Source organism: Triticum aestivum, chromosome 7B, assembly GCF_018294505.1.
Source record: "Triticum aestivum cultivar Chinese Spring chromosome 7B, IWGSC CS RefSeq v2.1, whole genome shotgun sequence".
In the NCBI taxonomy this organism is placed as follows: domain Eukaryota; kingdom Viridiplantae; phylum Streptophyta; class Magnoliopsida; order Poales; family Poaceae; genus Triticum; species Triticum aestivum.
In genome coordinates this window covers 163,831,023-163,853,710 of record NC_057813.1, presented here as the reverse complement: position 1 = coordinate 163,853,710, position 22,688 = coordinate 163,831,023, and positions in this window count along the sequence as shown.

Genomic DNA, 22,688 nt, shown 5'->3' with positions numbered 1-22,688 from the left:
TTTATCTTGCTGAAAAGACAGAAACTTTGCACGCACGAAAATAATTTCCATAAATCACAAAAAATAGATATTCCCTTGATTAGTTTTTAAGAATATTAACATACAAATTACTCTGGTCGTACTAATTTGGTATAATTTTTGGAGTTCCATAAGTATTCGAAAGTTCTAGATTACTACAGATGTTCTGTTTTGACAGATTCTGTTTTGACAGATTCTGTTTTCTTTGTGTTGTGTGCTTATTTTGATGGCTCTATGGTTTTATTTGATGAGTTTTTGCCATAGAAAAGTGAGAATACAATACATATATTACAAAAACAAAATAATAATTGGTTTGACACATCACTTATAGTAGTGGTTTGCTTTCTTTTACTAACGGATCTCACAAGGGTTTTGTTGAGTTTTGTGTGATTGAAGTTTTCAAGTTTTGGGTTATCTTACGATGGATGAAAGAAGGATAGAAGAGCCTAAGCTTGGGGATGCCCCGGTGTTCCAAGCTATTATCCAAGAATGAGCAACCAACTAAGCTTGGGGATGCCCTTGAGTGGCATCCCCTCTTTCTTCTAACGACCATCGGTATTTTACTCGAGGCTATATTTTTATTCATCACATGATATGTGTTTTTCTTGGAGCGTCTTGTATGATATGTGTCTTTGCTTGATTTTTGTGTGTGTTTTAAGTCATCAATTCTTTCTGGACACACCAATTTGAGAGATCCAAAATTATGTCATGACTTGTTAGAATTGCTCTCTATGCTTCACTTAAATTTTTATGAGCAATGGACTTGCTCTAGTGCTTCACTTATATCTTTTTGAGCACGGTGTGCTTAGTATTTTTGAAGAAATGCTGTATTGCTTCACTTAGATTTATTTGAGAGTTAGTAAAATTTCAAAGAAATTCTCTCTTGCTTCACTTAAATTTTTTTGAGAGAAAGAAAATATGTTATGCTCATGATCTTCACTTATATTTGTTTGAGCTTATGAAAAGCAACACATGAAAATTAGTCCCAAAGTGATAGATATCCAAGAAAGATAAAGAAAGAAAGAAAATATGTCATGAAGGTCATTGGACAAAATAAACTTGATTCTTAGTAATAGTTTTGAGATATGATGATGTGATATGTGAGTTATGTTGATGAGTAATTGTGCTCTAGTAAGAATATTGGTGTTAAGGTTTGTGATTCCCTATGCATGCACAAAAGTCAACAATCATGCAATTAAAATTATATCCTACTTGTGGTGCATTATTTGGTGTTAATTATGCTTAATGCTTGCTTATGAGATTATTCGTTTCCTGGTTGGTCGCTTCTCAATCTCTTTGCTAGCCTTCATTTTGGACCAAGTATGACATCTACTTGTGCATCCAAAATCCTTTAAACCAGTTTTGCCACATGAGTCCACTATATCTACCTATATGTGGTATTATTTTGTTGTTCTAAGCAAGTTTTCATGTGCCATTTCTAATTTTCAAAATAAACTTCACTTTTATGTGTTTGTTTTGCTCGCGGAACGGTAACAGGTGGCTAAAATTTTCCATGCTAGATGTGTTATTCTCACGACGAGTGTTTATTCACTTGTCATTGCACGAGAGTAAGGAAAAGGTTTTCAGGATGCCGAGTCCCCAAATGCAAAAATGAATTTACTTTATGTTGTCAAATAATAAATTCCTTGGAAAGTGTTGGTACGGAGGGCATCCGTGGATACGGCTAGCCATGGAAAGTGAAAGTATGGTGGAAAAAGGAATAAACTTTATTTTCTGTTTGGGAACCGCCTATGATATACCTAGCATGGAAAGTTTTGGGAACTCTGAGTCGTTTTTGTTGGTGGGATGGATACACCTCCCAAAATGTTTTTATCTCTAATTTTTTGCTTTGAGCTCTGGCACCTCTACAAATCCCTACTTCCCTCTGCGAAGGGCCTTTCTTTTACTTTATGCAATTTTTATTTTTGAAATTGAGTCTCCATCCTCTCTTATAAAATCACCAACTAGGAGGCAATATGATCGTACTTAAGTATTGGGTGTAGCTTATATTCGAGTGTGTTTCATGAATGGATCAATGTTTGAGCATGGTGGGCTAGGGATAACTTGTTTTAGCATTGATATTTTGAAAGACATGGTTACTTGTTAATATGCTTGAGTATCTAAATTATTATGTCAAAACTAGACTATTGCTTTGAATCACATAAAAGTCCAAATGTCCATGCTATAAAGAAAATAATATGATATGACATGATAAACAACACTCCACATCAAAAAACCGTTTTTATCACTTACCTACTCGAGGATGGGCAGGAGTTAAGCTTGGGGATGCTGATGCGTCACCAACGTATCTATAATTTTTGATTATTCCATGATGTTTTATTATCAATCTTGGATGTTTTATAACCATTTTATAGTCATTTTATATCAATTTTTGGGTATTAACGTATTGACATAGTGCCAAACGCCAGTTGCTGTTTTCTGCATGTTTTTTACATCGCAGGAAATCAATATCAGATGAAGTCCAAATGCAACAAAATTTGCGATGATTTTTATGGACCAAAAGGAAGAAGTTGGGCCTTGGTTGCACCTGGGGAGTCTCGAGGAGGGGACAACCCACCAAGGTGTGCCATGAGGCCCAAGCGCGCCCTGGTGGGTTGTGCCCACCTCGGGTGCCCCCCGGACCGCCTCTTTGCTCTATAAATACCCCAATATTCCAGATACCCTAGGGGATTCGATGAAATATTCATCTAGCTGCCGCAGAGTCCAGAACCACTAGATCCAATCTAGACACCATCATGGAGGGGTTCACCACTTCCATTGGTGCCTCTCCGATGATGCGTGAGTAGTTCTTTGTAGACCTTCAGATCTGTAATTAGTAGCTAGATGGCTTTCTCTCTCTCGCTGAATTCTCAATACAATGGTCTCTTGGAGATCCATATGATGTAACTCTTTTTGCGATGTGTTTGTTGGGATCTGATGAACTTCAAGTTTATGATCAGTTATATCATTTTATATCCATGAAAGTTATTTGAGTTTCTTTGATCTCTTATAGCCTCGTATTTCTTCTCCGATATTTGGTTTTATTTGGCCAACTTGATCTATTTATCTTGCAATGGGGAGAGGTGCCCGATGGTGGGTTCGATCTTATGGTGCTTGATCCTAGTGACAGAAAGGGAACCAACACATATGTATCATTGCTACTAAGGATAAAAAGAATGGATCTATATCTATGCAATAGATAAACAGATCTTGTCTACATCATGTCATCATTCTTATTGCATTACTCCATTTTCCCATGAACTTAATACACTAGATGCATGCTAGATAGCGGTCGATGTGTGGAGTAATAGTAGTAGATGCAGGCAGGAGTCGGTCTACTAATCTTGGACGTGATGCCTATGTAATGATCATTGCCTGGATATCGTCATAATTATTTGAAGTTCTATCATTTACCTAACAACAATTTGTTTACCCACCGTTTGCTATCTTTTTCGAGAGAAGCCACTAGTGAAACCTATGGCCCCCGGGTCTTCTTTCTCATATATTTGCCTTGTGATATACTTTCTCTTTGCATTTATTTTCAGATCTATTAAACCAAAAATACAAAAATACCTTGCTGCAATTTATTCTTACTTATTTTATTTGGCGTTCGATCTATCAATCTACTACAAATTTACCTCACGTCTTTTACCTATCTTGAGGCGCCGTACCCCGAAAGAGATTGAGAACCCCTTTAAAACGTCGGGTTGCAAGGTGTTGTTATTTGTGTGCAGGGGCTGTTTACGTTGTGTTTCTTGGTTCTCCTACTGGTTTGATAACCTTGGTTCCATATCTGAGGGAAATACCTACCGCCGATGTGCTACATCTTCCCTTCCTCTTTGGGGAAATACCAACGTAGCTTCAAGTGACATCAACGCGCCCTGCTGCTACTATGAGTGCACGCGCTGTTTGAGGGCTCGCCAACGAGCCTCGTGCATCACCTCACGACACCGTCTGACAATCACTAATGGCCCACGGTGAACATCAAGTACGAGATGTGCTACCCGTTTGCCATGCCAGAGTCACTAGAGGATCACCGCCGCCTGCTAGTCGCGGAGGAGGACGACATCATCTTCCTCTTGTCATGGGCACAGGCAAGGCCTGCGCAGGCCGCCGCCCCATCTTTGTAGTGTGTTTCAGGGGCAACGGCGCTGACGCTGACATGGGTCTGCTATACTGGTGTGTGCTCACTGTTACTGCCCCTTCGGTGTACGAGGGCGACCTCGGCGGCTCCCTCATGCTGAATGGGACTGTACCGAGCTGCTCCGTTCCTAGCAATGTAGACATGGAAGAGGCCTGATATCATTTTCACCCGAAGATGATGCACGGGGACTCCAAGGAGGTTCACCTGGGTATATGCATTACCAAGTTAATTGTTCATCATTAATCTTTGCTCAATGTAAGCTGCTGTCTAAGCATGTGGGCACTTCTTATTTATATAGTATAGAACTTTCCATGCATGATGTTGCTCTATTAGAGTATCATGCTTGAATGAAAGTGTATCAGTTTATGGTTCAATCTAGAATCTTCCATTTATGATTTTGCTCCATTAGAGTTCCCGCTTGCCATTTATGAGATTAATTGTGAATTTTTACTACAATAATGGTGAAAGACTTATGATGAACCATTTCTTACATCTCCTTTTCCCCTTCCAAGTCATCCTAATTTATATTCATGGTGGTCAAGAAAAAGTAAACAAAATCGATACTCCAAAAATAATTCTTAAAGATCATTTCTTGCAAAGCACAATAAGTGTTATTTCTTCAAAAGCTTTGGATGCAGGTTGAATAGTTGAACGCTTTTGTTTGCAAAAGATACCTTCTTCTATCTATTTAGCCTGCATTTACTATTAACCCGGATGTTTGTGAGCTCTAGAGAAATCCGAAGAAACCTATCGATACTCGTTACACATGAGATGACCCCCATATACTTTGTCAAAATAAACAACTCCCCGATCAATGCATTTCACTATTCCATGCAACGCACGGGCACCTTACTATATAGATATTACGACCATAAATTTAACTAACATTATATATAGTATGATAAATGCTCATGCATGTCACCAAATATTATATCATTGAAAACTATGTTCAAATACGAGTCCAACGATATAGTTTTTGTTGACATGCACTAATATTTTATAAATTAAATCTTCTGCCAAATTACATGGGGGACTAATAAACCACGACAGAGGTAGTACTAGTGTAGAGGGCGGTGCTGCACGGGAGTCTCACCCCGCTCGTGGCGCGGCAGTAAAGCCATCATATCATAAAACCCTACCACTCCTAGTAATAAGTGGCCTGGTAAAATAAAAGGAAAAGCAACCATCACATTCCTCTGTCTTTTTTGCATTTCATCTCTCTGCATTTACTTTGTCCAGTTCATCTACCACACTCGATACCTATCTACTACTCCTAGTATCCCTAGCTACTACTCCTAGTATATGTAGCTACTACTCCTAGTACTCCTAGTAGTAATACTCAAGTTGGAATTCCAATTGCACGACACAACTTGTTAGGCAAAAAAATTCGATACAGGGTGTACGAAGCGGTTTGGGAATTTGCATGCCTTCCCGACCAGTGAGATACTCCGTATAAAGTACGATAGAGAAATAACCACAGAGAGAAGGAAGCTAAAGTAAACAATCAAACCAGCATTTTTGCATTTCTTTTTCATTGAATCATTTCACAATCTTGACTAGTGTTGTTCTTCTACTTTTACAAAAAACCACATCGTAATGTTAAAATGTGCATTTGCACGTGTGTGTATACATAATAGTAGTAGTATTATAGTCTACAAGCATATATAGAGAGAGACATGTACTGTGATATATAGTTAAGTTTGTGCTATATGCATGCACTTACAAATGCTTACGGGTACACAAGGTTTCCAAACTTTTCCTTTCACATACTTAATTAACGATGCTAATAATTCCCAAACGTTCAAGATTTATCATTTCTGTCCCAAAACTAATGAGATCTCCTTAGGACACTAAATTATTCCAAATAAAAGCCACAACGTTGGGTGGAGTGCTTGCGGCGTGCCATGAGTGTGCGCGGCCGTTTCCCAGCCCGACGACACAACACCTCTTCCTCGGCCTCGCAACTCACAAGGTGCTGATTGGCGGCTTGCCAGCGGGCGAGCGCGGTCTCACTGGTCTGGTGATCCAGTGCCAATAGGTACTCCTCCTTGCTAGAAGCATGCACCTAGTCCACGTACTGCCAAGCGTAGATGAGGCACTTGGGCCCGACTGCACTCAGGGCTTTGGCATGGGCGTCCTCCGCCACCAACACGGCCCTGACACGAGCCTTGTGCCAAAGAGTCAATTGCCTGACTCTCTTGTATGCGACATAGGCCAGCTAGGAAGCATGCCTCGTGGCACGCTTATCTTCCTCGACCTTCTTCTCCACCTCTCTTTTGGAGTGCTCTTCTAGAGGCAAAGCCTCCCACAAGGCAACCTCAATTTCTTTCCAAAGCTCCTCCATGCTGGGGGCCGGCGAGCGGCGTGACGTTCTCCTCATAGTGGGAAGCTGACGCGTCCTCCAGTGCATGTGGTGGAGAGAGTGGGAATGCCGACACGTCACGGCGAGGAGCGGAACATCAACGCCTCATCCTCCACTGGTGGCAGTGAGGAACAGAATTCCGACATGTCCTCCTCGACTAGTGGCAGTGAGGAACGGAACAACGACGCATGACCCTCCACGCAGGGCAGCGAGGGGCGCCTAACGCTTGGGAGGGGCGATGCCATGGTGGTCGATGGGTCCTTAATTGAGAGGGAGGAGGAGGAGATAAAGGCGATGAACGTGAGCATTCTTCCAAATGTTGTGGGAGGTGCATTAATTATATCGAGCAATGCCACACCTACGTAAGATATGTTGCATGATTAACGTAATAGCTAGGTGGGCATATTTTTGTCGGAGTAAATTACAGGGGAGGGGAGGGGTGGAAATATTATTGGTCACAACGGATTAGATGAGTGCGGGCGGAGGAGAGTCATGCATGCAGATTGTTTTCATACATGGAGGAGTGGTGGGATGGCGGAGGGAGACGAAGAGTCAAGCATGCAGATTGTTTTCACACATGATGGAGAGGAAAAGATTTGGATATTTGTGAAGAACGAGAGCATTAATTGAGTACTTTTGTAGACTACAAAAACTATTCCACCGCCTCTATCTTCGTAAAAGAGTACTCCCTCCATCCTTAAAAGAGTGTACTTCCAATTTTGTTGGAAAGTCAAACTTTTTTAATGTTTGACCATATTTATACAATAATACACCAACATTTATGTCATCAAATTAGTAGCATTAGATTCATGATAAAATATATTTTCATCATATACCTATTTGGTTTTACAAACATTGATATACTTTTGCAAAAAATCGGTCAAACTTTGAGATAGTTTGACTCTCCAACAAAGTTGGAAGCACACTCTTTTAAGGACGGAGGGAGTACGTGAGATTTTTTAATCGAGCCCTTTAAACAAGAAGGTGGGTATAGTGTAACGCCCTGGATTCGATGCGCTAGGTGTCTTCCAGTTATTCACCGTCGTTGCCATGTCATTTGCTTGCGTGTTGCATTTTATCATGTCATCATGTGCATCTCATTTTGCATGCGTGTTTGTCTCATGCATCCGAGCATTTTCCCCGTTGTCCGTTTTGCAATCCGGCGCTCCTATGCCCTCCGGCGTTCCCCTTTCGTCTCTCGTTGTGAGTGGGTATTAAACTTTCTCGGAATGGACCGAGGCTTGCCAAGTGGCCTTGGTATAGCACCGGTAGACCGCCTGTCAAGTTTTGTGCCATTTGGAGGTCGTTTGATACTCCAACGGTTAAACGCGTAGCCCGAAAGCCCTCTTTGTCTTGCAGCCCAACACCCCTTCCAAAGTGGCCGAAAACCCAGCAAACTCCCCTCCATGCTCTCGGTCGTTTGATCACGATCGCGTGGCCGAAAAACGCTCCTCATTTGGACTCTCCTAGCTCCCTCTACCTATAAATATGTGGCCTCCCCCGAAATTCCCGCAGTCCAAACCCTAGTTTTCCCCTCCGCGCCGCGCCGGACATGTCCGTCCCTGGCCGGACACGTCCGCCGCCGCCCCTCGGCGAATCGCCTGCCGCCACGTCGCCCGCGCCGCCCTCCACCGCGCCGGCCCGCTCGGGCCCGAGACTGGCCCTCGCGGGCCCATCTCCGCACTGCCGCCCGCGCCCGCCTCCCGCGGCAGCCCCGCCGCCCGTCGGGCGCCTCGCCGCCGCCGCCCTCCGTCGCCTCGCCGCCGGTAGCCGGACCGCGCGCCGCCGCCTCCCGTCTTCCCCAACCCCGGCCGCGCCTCCCGGCCCGCGCGCCCATCCCCGCCGCCGATCCTGCCGCCGCCGCCGGCCTTGGATCCGCGCCCCTCCGCGGCCTCCTCCGCCCGAGCCCCCGCCGGCGAGCTGCGCCGACGCCGCGTCGGTGCGCTCCCTCGATGCCGGCCGCCCCGTCGTCCGATCCGGACGGGTGGGATGAGATCCACCCGTCCCGGAACCAAACGGCCCCGTCCACGCCCGGATCTCCTCGTCCCGCTTCGTCCCGTCCAGTTTCGGAGGTTGATTTTTCGTCTGCCCTAAATTCTGTAATTTTCATGCCATGTTCGTCATGCCGTATCTCTGCATCCGTAGCTCCGTTTTGTGCGTGTAATATGTCAAATTGTTCGTATCGACGATTACATCATTTCATTCCATTGAATCATATTCATTCGAGGTCATCTAGATGCCTGAATCATTGTTGTAAGAGTGCTTCGTGATGTTTTCTGCTGTCTGTTAACAGAACGAGCTCTTTTGTCATTTTTGCCATGATTGATGTGTGCATCCTTTGAGGTTGATGTCTTCAGGTGTTTTGAAATATGCTATGTCTTCTTTACAGAGGTGCTTGCCATGCATTTTTTGATCAATGTGGTGACTAGCACAAGCATGCAAACTAGGCATCGTGATGTTGCTGATTTTAGTCCCTGTTCTGCTGTTATTTTGATGCCATGTAAATTTGATGCTATAGAGTGATCCATGCATATTTTGAGATACTTCAGTAAGGGTGTTTTGAACATGTGGTTATTGTCTATCCATTCATGGCATTGTTGGCAATTATGGAGTAGTCTAGCATGTCATTTGAGTGCTCTACTTTTGCTTCAAAATGTTTCCTGGCAGATTGTTTACATGTTATTCAATTTGGCCAAGCTTGCTATAGTTGATCCTTGCATGCTATGGACTTGTTCTTGACTTGGTTTGTTTCACAAACATGTCTTCTTGATGATTCTATGCTTATATTTTCATGCAATGACTTGTGGTGAGTGAATCGAGCTTGTTAAGTAGGGTTCATGATGTTGCTGTTTTGCTAGGCTGAATCTGTTATTTCGTGATGCTATATAAACATGTTGCTACTAATCATTCTATGCATAATCTGGAGATGTTCTATAAACATGTTTTGATCTACATGTCATCCTCTAACCATCCATGCCCCTGGTTGCATTTATAGCTTGCTGTAGATTGTTCATATCTTGCTCTAAAGTTGCATCATAATGTTGTTGTCAGCCTGTTAACATTAAGTTCACTTGTTACCATGTGTTTTCCTAGTGATCCATGCACCCTATGGACTTGCTCTTGCCATGCCTAGCTTCTTAAACATGTCTTCTTACTGTTGGGTGCCTTGCCATGCCATGTTATGCTCTGTAGTGAGTGGTACAAGCTCATCTACATGCCTTCATAATTATGTTCCTGCCATGTTTGAGTCTGTATTATAACTTGCCATGTTTACGTGGGTGCCATTATATCTTCTGATCATTTTTGGCTTATGGTCACTAAGGGACTTTTTATCTATGCTTCGAGTAGAATCATGCCATGTCTTTGTTTGCTATTATAAGTTCCTGTAACATGTTGTTTCATAGCCCTAAACATTACATCGTGATGTTATTTTCTGCAAAGTCTAATTGTTATAACTTGCAATCTTACCATGTGTGTTTGAGTATGTTCTAGTGATTTCTGGAGATAGTTCAGTGTTCATGTTTTGTTATGTTTTACCTGTACATCATGACCATGCCTTTTGTTATTATGTTTTGGTACTGTAGCTTGTTGTTTTGATGCTTGCAATATGCCTAGTTGCTGTTTTGGACAGATTGTTGCTATAACTTGTTTCATGTGTATGTGTTTGAACCGTTGCTCCGTTTTGAGTGTGCTCTATATGAAACTTGCTTAGAATTGCATGTAGTTTCATATTATCATGTTGCATCCTTATTTTGAGGTGTTTGCTTGATGTTTGTATGCATTTTGCATCAATGCCATATTTAACTTGTTTTGCTCATATCTTCTAGGCCGTAGCTCCGAACTAAATGAACTTTATATGTAACTTGACTAGAATCTCGTGTGGATCATCTTTGTGCATCTTAACTTGTTTTTTAACAACTCGAACATAAGGTTTGTTCAGATCTGGACCAATTTCGTAATTTGCATATGAGGACTTACCAGAATTGTTATATGTTATTCCCGTCCTCATTTAAACTTGCCTTGATGTGTTGCTCTTGTTTGCGTCATCTCTTGCCATGAGTAGCTTCATGTAGCTTTGTCATGCATCATGCTTATTGTGCATCATGTCTTGTTCATGTGTGGTGTGTTTACTATGTTGTGTGCTTCTTTTCGATAGTTCCTGTTTCCGTTGCGATCGTGAGGATTCATTCATCTATGCTTGGTTCGTCTTCGTGGCTTCATCCGTTCGTCTTCTTCATGGACTCGTTCTTCTTCCTTGCGGGATTTCAGGCAAGATGACCGCTACCCTGGATCTCACTTCTATCATTGCTATGCTACTTGCTTCATTCTATCACTATGATGCCCTACCTATTACCTGTTTTTCAAGCCATCCCATATTGCCATGAACCTCTAACCTTTGACACCTTACCTATGCAAACCGTTGTTTGGCTATGTTACCGCTTTTGCTCAGCCCCTCTAATAGCGTTGCTAGTTGCGGGTGAAGTTGAAGATTTCTCCCTGGTGGACAGGATTATGTTTGGTATATCACAATATCTCTTATATTATTAATGCATCTATATATTTGGTAAAGGGTGGAAGGCTCGGCCTTTTGCCTGGTGTTTTGTTCCACTCTTGTCGCCCTAGTTTCCGTCATACCGGTGTTATGTTCCCGGATTTTGCGTTCCTTACGCGGTCGGGTGATTTATGGGACCCCCTCGACAATTCGCTTTGAATAAAACTCCTCCAGCAAGGCCCAACCTTGGTTTTACCATTTGCCTCACCACCACCTACCCTTTCCCTTGGGTCGGCCAACCCGAGGGCCATCTTTATTTTTAGCCCCACCCCGGGCCAGTGCTTGTCTAAGTGTTGGTCCGAACCGAGCGATGTCCGGCGCCCCCTGGGCAACCAGGGTCTATGCCAACCCGACGTCTGGCTCATCCGGTGTGCCCTGAGAACGAGATATGTGCAGCTCCTATCGGGATTTGTCGGCACAGCGAGAGGCTTTGCTGGTCTTGTTTTACCATTGTCGAAATGTCTTGTAAACCAGGATTCCGAGTCTGATCGGGTCTTCCTAGGAGAAGGTCTATTCCTTCATTGATCGCGAGAGCTTGTCATGGGCTAAGTTGGGACACCCCTGCAGGGTATAATCTTTCGAAAGCCGTGCCTGCGGTTATAGGCAGATGGGAATTTGTTAATGTCCGGTTGTAGATAACTTGACACTAGATCCGAATTAAAACGCATCAACCATGTGAGTAGCCGGGATGGTCTCTTCTCGGCGGAGTCCAGGAAGTGAACACGGTTTCTGTGTTATGTTTGACGTAAGTAGGAGTTCAGGATCACTTCTTGATCATTACTAGTTGACGACCGTTCCGCTTGTTCTCTTCTCGCTCTTCTTTGCGTATGTTAGCCACCATATATGCTTAGTCGCTGCTGCAACCTCACCACTTTACCCCTTCCTTTCCCTTGAAGCTTTGCTAGTCTTGATACCCATGGTAATGGGATTGCTGAGTCCTCGTGGCTCACAGATTACTACAACAACAGTTGCAGGTGCAGGTTATGCGATGATCACGACGCGAGAGCGATGCTTGCTTGCGTTGAGTTCTTCTTCTGCTTCTTCGATCATGAGATAGGTTCCAGATCGGCAGCTTGGGCTAGCAGGGTGGATGTCGTTTGAGTTTCTGTTTGTGTTTCATCCGTAGTTGGATGATGCTCTGATGTATTGTGATGTTGTATTCATGTGGCATTGTATGCCTTATGTATGTATCCCCATCTATTATGTAATGTTGATGTAATGATATCCACCTTGCAAAAGCGTTTCAATATGCGGGTCTATCCTTGGTGGGACCTTCGAGTTCCTTTTGGATAGGGTCGCATATTGGGCATGACAAGTTGGTATCAGAGCCTTGACCGACCCTAGGAGCCCCCTTGATTGATCGCATAGTTTGGCCGATGTTGAGTCTAGAATAAACTATTTTCGAAGTCTAGTTATATCGTAGAGTAGGAATTCTTTTTACTCCTCAGCCCCTTCGTCACTCTGGTAAGGAATCCTGACGTAGGTGTTTTGAATTACTCCTCTTCCCCTTCAAATTTTTCTTTAGGATCACGCAGTTGGTTTTTCCGGTAGTTGTTCCTAAGCTCTTTTCATCCGGTGCATTTCTCGTCAAGTCGACTCGAGCCTCTTCATCCTTGAGTTCAATCCTCAGTTGTTTTCTTTCCCACCGGCCCTGCCTTTTCTTCTTTAATTCGGAGTCCGTATTCGAGTATCCATCCTAATCGTGCGAAGTCTTTGCTTTCTTTCCTCAATGATTTCAACCGGTGTTTCCTCTTCAAGATAATCGTCGTTTTCCCTTCCAGTTGCCTTAGTTTTCCCGCCCTCCCACCCTCTTCTTCCCGGAGCCTCAGTCTCTTTCGAGCATCAATTTTCATTCGTACGGAGGTTCTTTAGTCTTCCCTCAATCATTTCAATCGGTGATTCTCATCTCGTTTGACATTCTTCATCCCTTTCTTTTTCCGGTGGACTCAATTCAAGTTTTTTGGGTTGATCATATTCTTTTCCTTTCCTCGAAGTGTTTTCCCTGCTCGTTCGCCTCTCGCCTGTTTAATCATTTCGGAGTTCGGAAGACATCTCAGGAGATTCGTCTGTGTTCCAATTAATTCGAGGTTGTCACCTCCTTTAAATATTTCAATTGTTCTGGTGCATCATCTATCTCTTCAACAATCCTTTCCAACGGTGCTTTCTTCAGTGGGCCCTAACCCACAGGTCTTTTCCCAGGATCTTACCTGACTCTTCTGATTCCCCCGGAGTGATTCTCAATTCTTTTCAAGTGTGACGTAAGAATGGATTCCATCAGTCACACGCCTTCTTCAAAATCAATCAAATTCTTTTCATTGTTGGCTCAACCTCTTCGTTTTTCATTCTCCCGGAGTATCTCGGTAATTATGGTGTTTTCCCGTCGTCATTTGAAGACCGAAGAAGAGTTCATTCTAAATATTGCCCGTTCTTGCGGAGATTCGTGGTTCTAGCTTCATGTCATCCTCTCGATTATTCCATTTGTCAGATATTCTTTCTTACCCATCCGGAGTATTCAGGAGTTGAATTCTTTTTCGTTTCACCGGAGGCCATCGTTCTAGAAGAATTCTTCGCCCTCATATTTCAGCTATCGTTATCCAATTATCCCGGTGCTTCGTCCAAGTATTCTTTAGTCAGCTCATGATCTCCTTGTTCTTTTGCATCTGAATCCCCTCGAGCATATTTGTTCTTCTAATTCTTCCCGGTGATCCAGTCCCTTTCGCCAGTCATTTTCGAATTCTTACGGTGGTTCATTCAAGATTCTTTTCCTTGAGTATCATTTTAATCCTTTCGTTCTTTTCAATCCTACCGGTGGTTCATGAAGACCTTCTTAAGGTTGTGATATGTCACTTCTCAATCCTTTTCAACAAGAATAAGTAGTATGAAAAATCCATTGTTGGTCATCAATTTAATTTGGTGAAGGATAAGCATACAATAAATCTTATTCTTATTTCATCCAAGTGAGTAATCCCTTTCCTTTGGAGTTTGTTCTTGATGAATAAATTCTAGTTTCAAGTGTTTTCATCTATTCTTTTCCGGAGTTCAAATTTCCTCGGTCATCTCGTCGGAACCTCCATCTAAATCATCGCAAGGCTCATCTTATTCTTTCATCCTTCAATTTTATCTCATCATCCTTTTGTTACCGGAGTTCTTCATGGTGGTTCTTTATGATTTAATCTTTTCTTCAAGTGTTCATCAAGATTCTCGTTGAAGGATCTCAAGTATCTTTTCTTCTCGCATCTCGAAGTGCAATTAATTCTCCGTATTCTTTTGAAGTGGAGTTTTGCATTCTTTCATTCTTCTCAGCTATTCAATCATTTCCGTTTGCGGCTGGTTATCACCTCATAATTTTTGAGATGTTATCCATTAGTCCACATCAAGTTTATTCCTTCGTTGTTGATTTTCTCAACAACTCCATTCAATCCTTCCTTCTAAGTTCTTTTCATTCCATTCTTTCAATTCTTTCCGGAGGTTTTGTATCATGTCTCCATCAAGTATCAATCCATCTTGTGAAGTTCGTGTTCTATTCTTTCCTTGTTCAACCGGAGTGCTGCCTAAATCCTTTCAGTCTTATTCATTTCTTATCTCGTCTAATCGGAGTTGTTTCATAGTCTATCTGATTCCATGAGCTTTCGATTCTCGTCATTCTCGTATTTCCTCTCTTTTTCTTGAGTGCTCTCAATTCTTTGCTTCTTCTTTTGAGTTCTTGTTTCACCTCTTCCTTTTCCCTTCCGTCTCGGTCCTAAGATCTCGGGACGAGATCTCTTGTTAGTGGAGGAGTGTTGTAACGCCCCGGATTCGATGCGCCAGGTGTCTTCCAGTTATTCGCCATGGTTGCCATGTCATTTGCTTGCGTGTTGCATTTTATCATGTCATCATGTGCATCTCATTTTGCATGTGTGTTCGTCTCATGCATCCGAGCATTTTCCCCGTTGTCCGTTTTGCAATCCGGCGCTCCTATGCCCTCCGGCGTTCCCCTTTCGTCTCTCGTTGTGAGTGGGTATTAAACTTTCTTGGAATGGACCGAGGCTTGCCAAGTGGCCTTGGTATAGCACCGATAGACCGCCTGTCAAGTTTCGTGCCATTTGGAGGTCGTTTGATACTCCAACGGTTAACCGCGTAGCCCGAAAGCCCTCTTTGTCTTGCAGCCCAACACCCCTTCCAAAGTGGCCCAAAACCCAGCAAACTCCCCTCCATGCTCTCGGTCGTTCGATCACGATCGCATGGCCGAAAACCGCTCCTCATTTGGACTCTCCTAGCTCCTTCTACCTATAAATATGTGGCCTCCCCCGAAATTCCCGCAGTCCAAACCCTAGTTTTCCCCTCCGCGCCGCGCCGGACATGTCCGTCCCTGGCTGGATACGTCCGCCGCCGCCCCTCGGCGAATCGCCTGCCGCCACGTCGCCCGCGCCACCCTCCACCACGCCGGCCCGCTCGGGCCCGAGACCGGCCCTCGCGGGCCCATCTCCGCACCGCCGCCCGCGCCCGCCTCCCGCGGCAGCCCCGCCGCTCGTCGGGCGCCTCGCCGCCGCCGCCTTCTGCTGCCTCGCCGCCGGTAGCCGGACCGCGCACCGCCGCCTCCCATCTTTCCCAACCCCGGCCGCGCCTCCCGGCCCGTGCGCCCGTCCCCGCCGCCGATCCTGTCGCCGCCGCCGGCCTTGGACCCGCGCCCCTCCGCGGCCTCCTCCGCCCGAGCCCCCACCGGCGAGCTGCGCCGACACCGCGCCGGTGCGCTCCCTCGGCGCCGGCCGCCCCGTCGTCCAATTCGGACGGGTGCGATGAGATCCACCCGTCCCGGAACCAAACGGCCCCGTCCCCGCCCGGATCTCCTCGTCCCGCTTCGTCCCGTCCAGTTTTGGAGGTTGATTTTTCGTCTAAGTCCCTAAATTCTGTAATTTTCATGCCATGTTCATCATACCGTATCTCTGCATCCGTAGCTCTGTTTCGTGCGTGTAATATCTCAAATTGTTCGCCTCAACGAGTAAATCATTTCATTCCATTGAATCATATTCATTTGAGGCCATCTAGATGCCTGAATCATCATTGTAAGTGTGCTTCGTGATGTTTTCTGCTGTCTGTTAACAGAATGAGCTCTTTTGTCATTTTTGCCATGATTAATGTGTGCATCCTTTGAGGTTGATGTCTTCAGGTGTTTTGAACTATGCTATGTCTTCTTTACAGAGGTGCTTTCCATGCATTTTTGTGATCAATGTGGTGACTAGCACAAGCATGCAAACTAGGCATCGTGATGTTGCTGATTTTAGTCCCTGTTCTGCTGTTATTTTGATGCCATGTAAACTTGATGCTACAGAGTGATCCATGCATATTTTGAGATACTTCAGTAAGGGTGTTTTGAACATGTGGTTATTGTTTATCCATTCATGGCATTGTTGGCAATTATGGAGTAGTCTATCATGTCATTTGAGTGCTCTACTTTTGCTTCAAAATGTTTCCTGGCAGATTGTTTACATGTTATTCAATTTGGCCAAGCTTGCTATAGTTGATCCTTGCGTGCTATGGACTTGTTCTTGACTTGGTTTGTTTCACAAACATGTCTTCTTGATGATGCTATGCTTATATTGTCATCCAATGACTTGTGGTGAGTGAATCGAGCTTGTTAAGTAGGGTTCATGATGTTGCTGTTTTGCTAGGCTGAATCTGTTATTTCGTGATGCTATATAAACATGCTGCTACTAATCATTCTATGCATAATCTGGAGATGTTCTATAAACATGTTTTGATCTATATGTCATCCTCTAACCATCCATGCCCCTGGTTGCATTTATAGCTTGTTGTAGATTGTTCATATCTTGCTCTAAAGTTGCATCATAATGTTGTTGTCAGCCTGTTAACATTAAGTTCACTTGTTACCATGTATTTTCCTAGTGATCCATGCACCCTATGGACTTGCTCTTGCCATGCCTAGCTTCTTAAACATGTCTTCTTACTGTTGCGTGCCTTGCCATGCCATGTTATGCTCTGTAGTGAGTGGTACAAGCTCATCTACATGCCTTCATAATTATGTTCCTGCCATGTTTGAATCTGTATTATAACTTGCCATGTTTACGTGGGTGCCATTATATCTTCTGATCCTTTTTGGCTTATGGTCAGTAAGGGACTTTTGATCTATGCTTTGAGTAGAATCATGCCATGTCTTTGTTTGCTATTATAAGTTCCTATAACATGTTGTTTGATAGCCCTAAACATTACATCGTGATGTTATTTTCTGCAAAGTCTAATTGTTATAACTTGCAATCTTACCATGTGTGTTTGAGTATGTTCTAGTGATTTCTGGAGATAGTTCAGTGTTCATGTTTTGTTATGTTTTACCTGTACATCATGACCATGCCTTTTGTTATTATGTTGTGGTATTGTAGCTTGTTGTTTTGATGCTTGCAATATGCCTAGTTGCTGTTTTGGATAGATTGTTGCTATAACTTGTTTCATGTGTATGTGTTTGAACCGTTGCTCCGTTTTGAGTGTGCTCTATATGAAACTTACTTAGAATTGCATGTAGTTTCATATTATCATGTTGCATCCTTGTTTTGAGGTGTTTGCTTGATGTTTGTATGCATTTTGCATCAATGCCATGTTTAACTTGTTTTGCTCACATCTTCTAGGCTGTAGCTCCAAACTAAATGAACTTTATATGTAACTTGACTAGAATCTCGTGTAGATCATCTTTGTGCATCTTAACTTTCTGTTTAACAACTCGAACATAAGGTTTGTTCAGATCTGGACCAATTTGGAAATTTGCATATGAGGACTTACCGGAATTGTTATATGTTGTTCCCGTCCTCATTTAAACTTGCCTTGATGTGTTGCTCTTGTTTGCGTCATCTCTTGCCATGAGTAGCTTCATGTAGCTTTGTCATGCATCATGCTTGTTGTGCATCATGTCGTGTTCATGTGTGGTGTGTTTACTATGTTGTGTGCTTCTTTTCGATAGTTCCTGTTTCCGTTGCGATCGTGAGGATTCGTTCGTCTACGCTTGGTTCGTCTTCGTGGCTTCATCCGTTCGTCTTCTTCATGGACTCGTTCTTCTTCCTTGCGGGATTTCAGGCAAGATGACCGCTACCCTGGATCTCACTTCTATCATTGCTATGCTAGTTGCTTCGTTCTATCGCTATGATGCGCTACCTATTACCTGTTTTTCAAGCCATCCCATATTGCCATGAACCTCTAACCTTTGACACCTTACCTATGCAAACCGTTGTTTGGCTATGTTACCGCTTTTGCTCAGCCCCTCTTATAGCATTGCTAGTTGCGGGTGAAGTTGAAGATTTCTCCATGGTGGACAGGATTATGTTTGGGATATCACAATATCTCTTATATTATTAATGCATCTATATATTTGGTAAAGGGTGGAAGGCTCGGCCTTTTGCCTGGTGTTTTGTTCCACTCTTGCCGCCCTAGTTTCCGTCATACCGGTATTATGTTCCCGGATTTTGCGTTCCTTACGCGGTCGGGTGATTTATGGGACCCCCTTGATAGTTCGCTTTGAATAAAACTCCTCCAGCAAGGCCCAACCTTGGTTTTACCATTTGCCTCACCACCACCTACCCTTTCCCTTGGGTCGGCCAACCCGAGGGTCATCTTTATTTTTAGCCCCCCCGGGCTAGTGCTTGTCTAAGTGTTGGTCCGAACCGAGCGATGTCCGGTGCCCCTGGGCAACCAGGGTCTATGCCAACCCGACGTCTGGCTCATCCGGTGTGCCCTGAGAGCGAGATATGTGCAGCTCCTATCGGGATTTGTCGGCACAGTGAGAGGCTTTTCTGGTCTTGTTTTACCATTGTCGAAATGTCTTATAAACCAGGATTCCGAGTCTGATCGGGTCTTCCTGGGAGAAGGTCTATTCCTTCGTTGATCGCGAGAGCTTGTCATGGGCTAAGGTGGGACACCCCTGCAGTGTATAATCTTTCGAAAGCCGTGCCTGCGGTTATAGGCAGATCGGAATTTGTTAATGTCCGGTTGTAGATAACTTGACACCAGATCCGAATTAAAACGCATCAACCGTGTGTGTAGCCGGGATGGTCTCTTCTCGGCGGAGTCCGGGAAGTGAACACGGTTTCTGTGTTATGTTTGACGTAAGTAGGAGTTCAGGATCACTTCTTGATCATTACTAGTTGACGACCGTTCTGCTTGTTCCCTTCTCGCTCTTCTTTGCGTATGTTAGGCACCATATATGCTTAGTCGCTGCTGCAACCTCACCACTTTACCCCTTCCTTTCCCTTTAAGCTTTGCTAGTCTTGATACCCATGGTAATGGGATTGATGAGTCCTCGTGGCTCACAGATTACTACAACAACAGTTGCAGGTGCAGGTTATGCGATGATCATGACGCGAGAGCGATGCTTGCTTGCGTTGAGTTCTTCTTCTGCTTCTTCGATCAGGGGATAGGTTCCAGATCGGCAGCCTGGGCTAGCAGGGTGGATGTCGTTTGAGTTTCTGTTTGTGTTTCACCCGTAGTCGGATGATGCTCTGATGTATTGTGATGTTGTATTCATGTGGCATTGTATGCCTTATGTATGTATCCCCATATATTATGTAATGTTGATGTAATGATATCCACCTTGCAAAAGCGTTTCAATATGCGGGTCTATCCTTGGTGGGACCTTCGAGTTCCTTTTGGATAGGGTCGCATATTGGGCGTGACATATAGTGGTACTCTAACCTTGTTGTGATGACTATATATGACATGGAAATATCATAACGCGCCTAGACGGAGGAACTAGTCCGCATAGTATAAGTTTTGTCTGAAGTCAAAGTACCTCTATTTTGACCAAACTAATAGAAAAATGTATCAACATTCACAATGTCAAATCTATACTTTTATATTCAGTATGAAACGTAGTTTCATAAAATATATATTTGGTATTATAGGTATTGATATTTTTAGTATAAATTTGGTCAAACTTTGCAAACTTTGACTTGACACAAATATTACGCGGAGTAAAAAGGACCAGATGGAGTATCATGCATGTGGGAGGCACGACGGTTGATGAAATTAAGTGAAAGTTACATGCACGCACCGACATGGCGTGAGAACACGCAGAAGCTATACCGTCAGGCCTAGGATGTGGGTCTAGTAGACATGACATCTAGTGGGTCCCGTATAGTACCCGAGAACTCTTTGGGGGCATGTAGCCGTTTATCCAATGGGAAAGCCACCACCCCATGCGGTTCGCACACCCTACTTGTCCCCGTCTTCTACCTTACAACAGTTCGCTCCCAGTCGTCCCGTCCATTCATATTACACCAGTTCCACTTTTCCTAACCTGCCTCCAAAATCCATGGCCTCCCAAATCTGCATGATCGGCGGTGAGTACAAGGTTAGAACCATCACCAGATGAGTGCATCATCATCTAAACTTGTAGATCCGCGATGGTGGAAGCATGCCTTGGTCGCTTCCTACACATGTTCGAAAGTTCAAAGGATGAGTGGGTCGCTCAGCTAGATGTTGAGTACACCACAGTCCTAGAAAAGGAGAAGCTTCTAAAGGTGGTAGAGATGAAGAAGCCCACTATGATCCAAGTTTGTGTACATAACGTGTGCTTGGTCTACTACATATGCCAAGCCAATGTTAGGTGCCAGGATTTTGAGTTCTTCCTCAAGGACAAAAGAGTGAAATTCATTACTGTAGACTTTATGAACGACATGAGAGTCCTGGATCGGATAGGCCTTGTTGTAGGCCAGCCCTTCAATCTCTAGAAGGAAAGCCTGGTGTCCTCCTCTCAGCCTTCAATGCTGACCCTGGCAGCAGCCATGGTTGATCCTTCGTATGCTGTACTGAAGAAACCTCACCCAAGTTTCATCATGCATGGGAGTCGAAGACAATAGATGAAGATCACATCATGTATGCAACAACGAGTGCCTACCTTTGTTTAAATATCTAAAAGGGTTGGATGAAGAAGTAGTGCCCAGTATCCGATTCAAGCAAAGAAGTGTCAGCGACGAAGAAGAGGAAGAGGGACGAGCTCGAAGAAGTAAGGTGGCAATGTCGTTTCTCATGCTGGTTCTACTGCAGTGTCAAGCGGACTTGTTGCTTAGTTTTATTTCAGGGGTGTGTTGTGTTGAGCCCCCAGCAGAACTATGTTATGTTGTTTCTCGTTATTTGAACTCTTTAGTACGTACAGTAGTACTAGTATGTCTTACCATTGTTCTTCTTGTAATTGGTACTACTACTCGTATCTTCGCGTTCCTACTATACTTAATACATACTAGTTGTATAATTCGGGTCAGTCGATTTGTGGAAGAAGTTCGACGGAGCAAAGCAAGAAGGCGACAGAGAAGCCACCCTAGTATCTATATTAGGGTGGTAGGGTGCCCATGATCTATCTTATGAGTGTTGGGTGTGGAATGCAGTTTGCTGGAAAAAATGGATCGTGCCCGGGGTTAAACGGATGGCGGGGGTGGGGGTGAGCATGGCGGTGGTAGGTGGGTCAGGGGAGGGCGGGGCGGTGGTGGCAAACGGTTAGGCGTGTGGCGGGCTGGCGGCTCAATGGTTGAGAGAGAAGATGAACATTGCATCATTTTCGGAGAATGAAGAAGCCCTTATGGCCATCCATGCTGCATCCAATGGCTCACAAAAGTCGACTGACCCAAATTGTTCCTTCAGATTGCATGATCCATGTGGCATTGAAGGTTTTGAGTGTAGATTCCACGTCCGCACCCGGTTTGCAGTCTCGGCGCGAGCGCGACCGGCTTCCGCCGTGATAGCCACCGTGCGAGCCTCCTCCGCGCGGGCGGAGATGCCAATGACACGCTAGCTCATCCTCGCCGGCGTGCTGGCGCATGCGCTCGTCCCCTTCCCCTTCATAAGTTGCTGGCATAGACACGACTCGGCCCGCTCGCATGCTTGGCAGTGTGGCGTCATCGCGAGGAGGGACTGGAGACGACATGAGGGGTTCAGATCATCTGCAGTACCATATGGTGCTATAGTGCAGATGACAGGTGGGGCCGGGTCCCATGTGGCAGCGATAGTACTACACCATATAGTACTCAGTGATTGTACACATGCGCAACGGCGGCGGCATATTATTGATGAGTGCGCTTATGGGAGCTTGGTTATAGGGTGGCCAAATTTAAAAGAACACCATACTAGTACACATAATCTAGTGCAAGCATGTGCACCGTGACCGTGCCTATACACCACATCAGTTAGCACAACATCGATACGGAATCCTATGCAAGTGCATGCAACGTGGCTGCGCGGTCGATTGAAAGGTGCATCATAGTGTTGCGCTGGAAGGACATCGACGGAACCTTTTTGTATGGGTGAAAACAATCCCCGAATATTACTCTAATTTTTTTGCTGGAAAAGTTCCTCAAGATACAATATTTGCATATATTTATATTTAGCTTCAGTTCATGGTTATTTGGATTTGGGCATTTTAGGTGCCCCGCACAAAAAAATTTAGTAGATATTTTGTGTGTGTAACAGAGAGAGAACGCATGTATGTGTCTACATGTGTGTTGTCGGGGAAGGGCAATGTGGAGATGGTGTGTGTGTGGGGGATAGCCATAGAGAGGGGTGAACATGCAAATGATCATGTATGAGTGAGACATAGAGTGTCAGTGGGAAACGACACCGATGGAATCACTAGAATCCCTCCT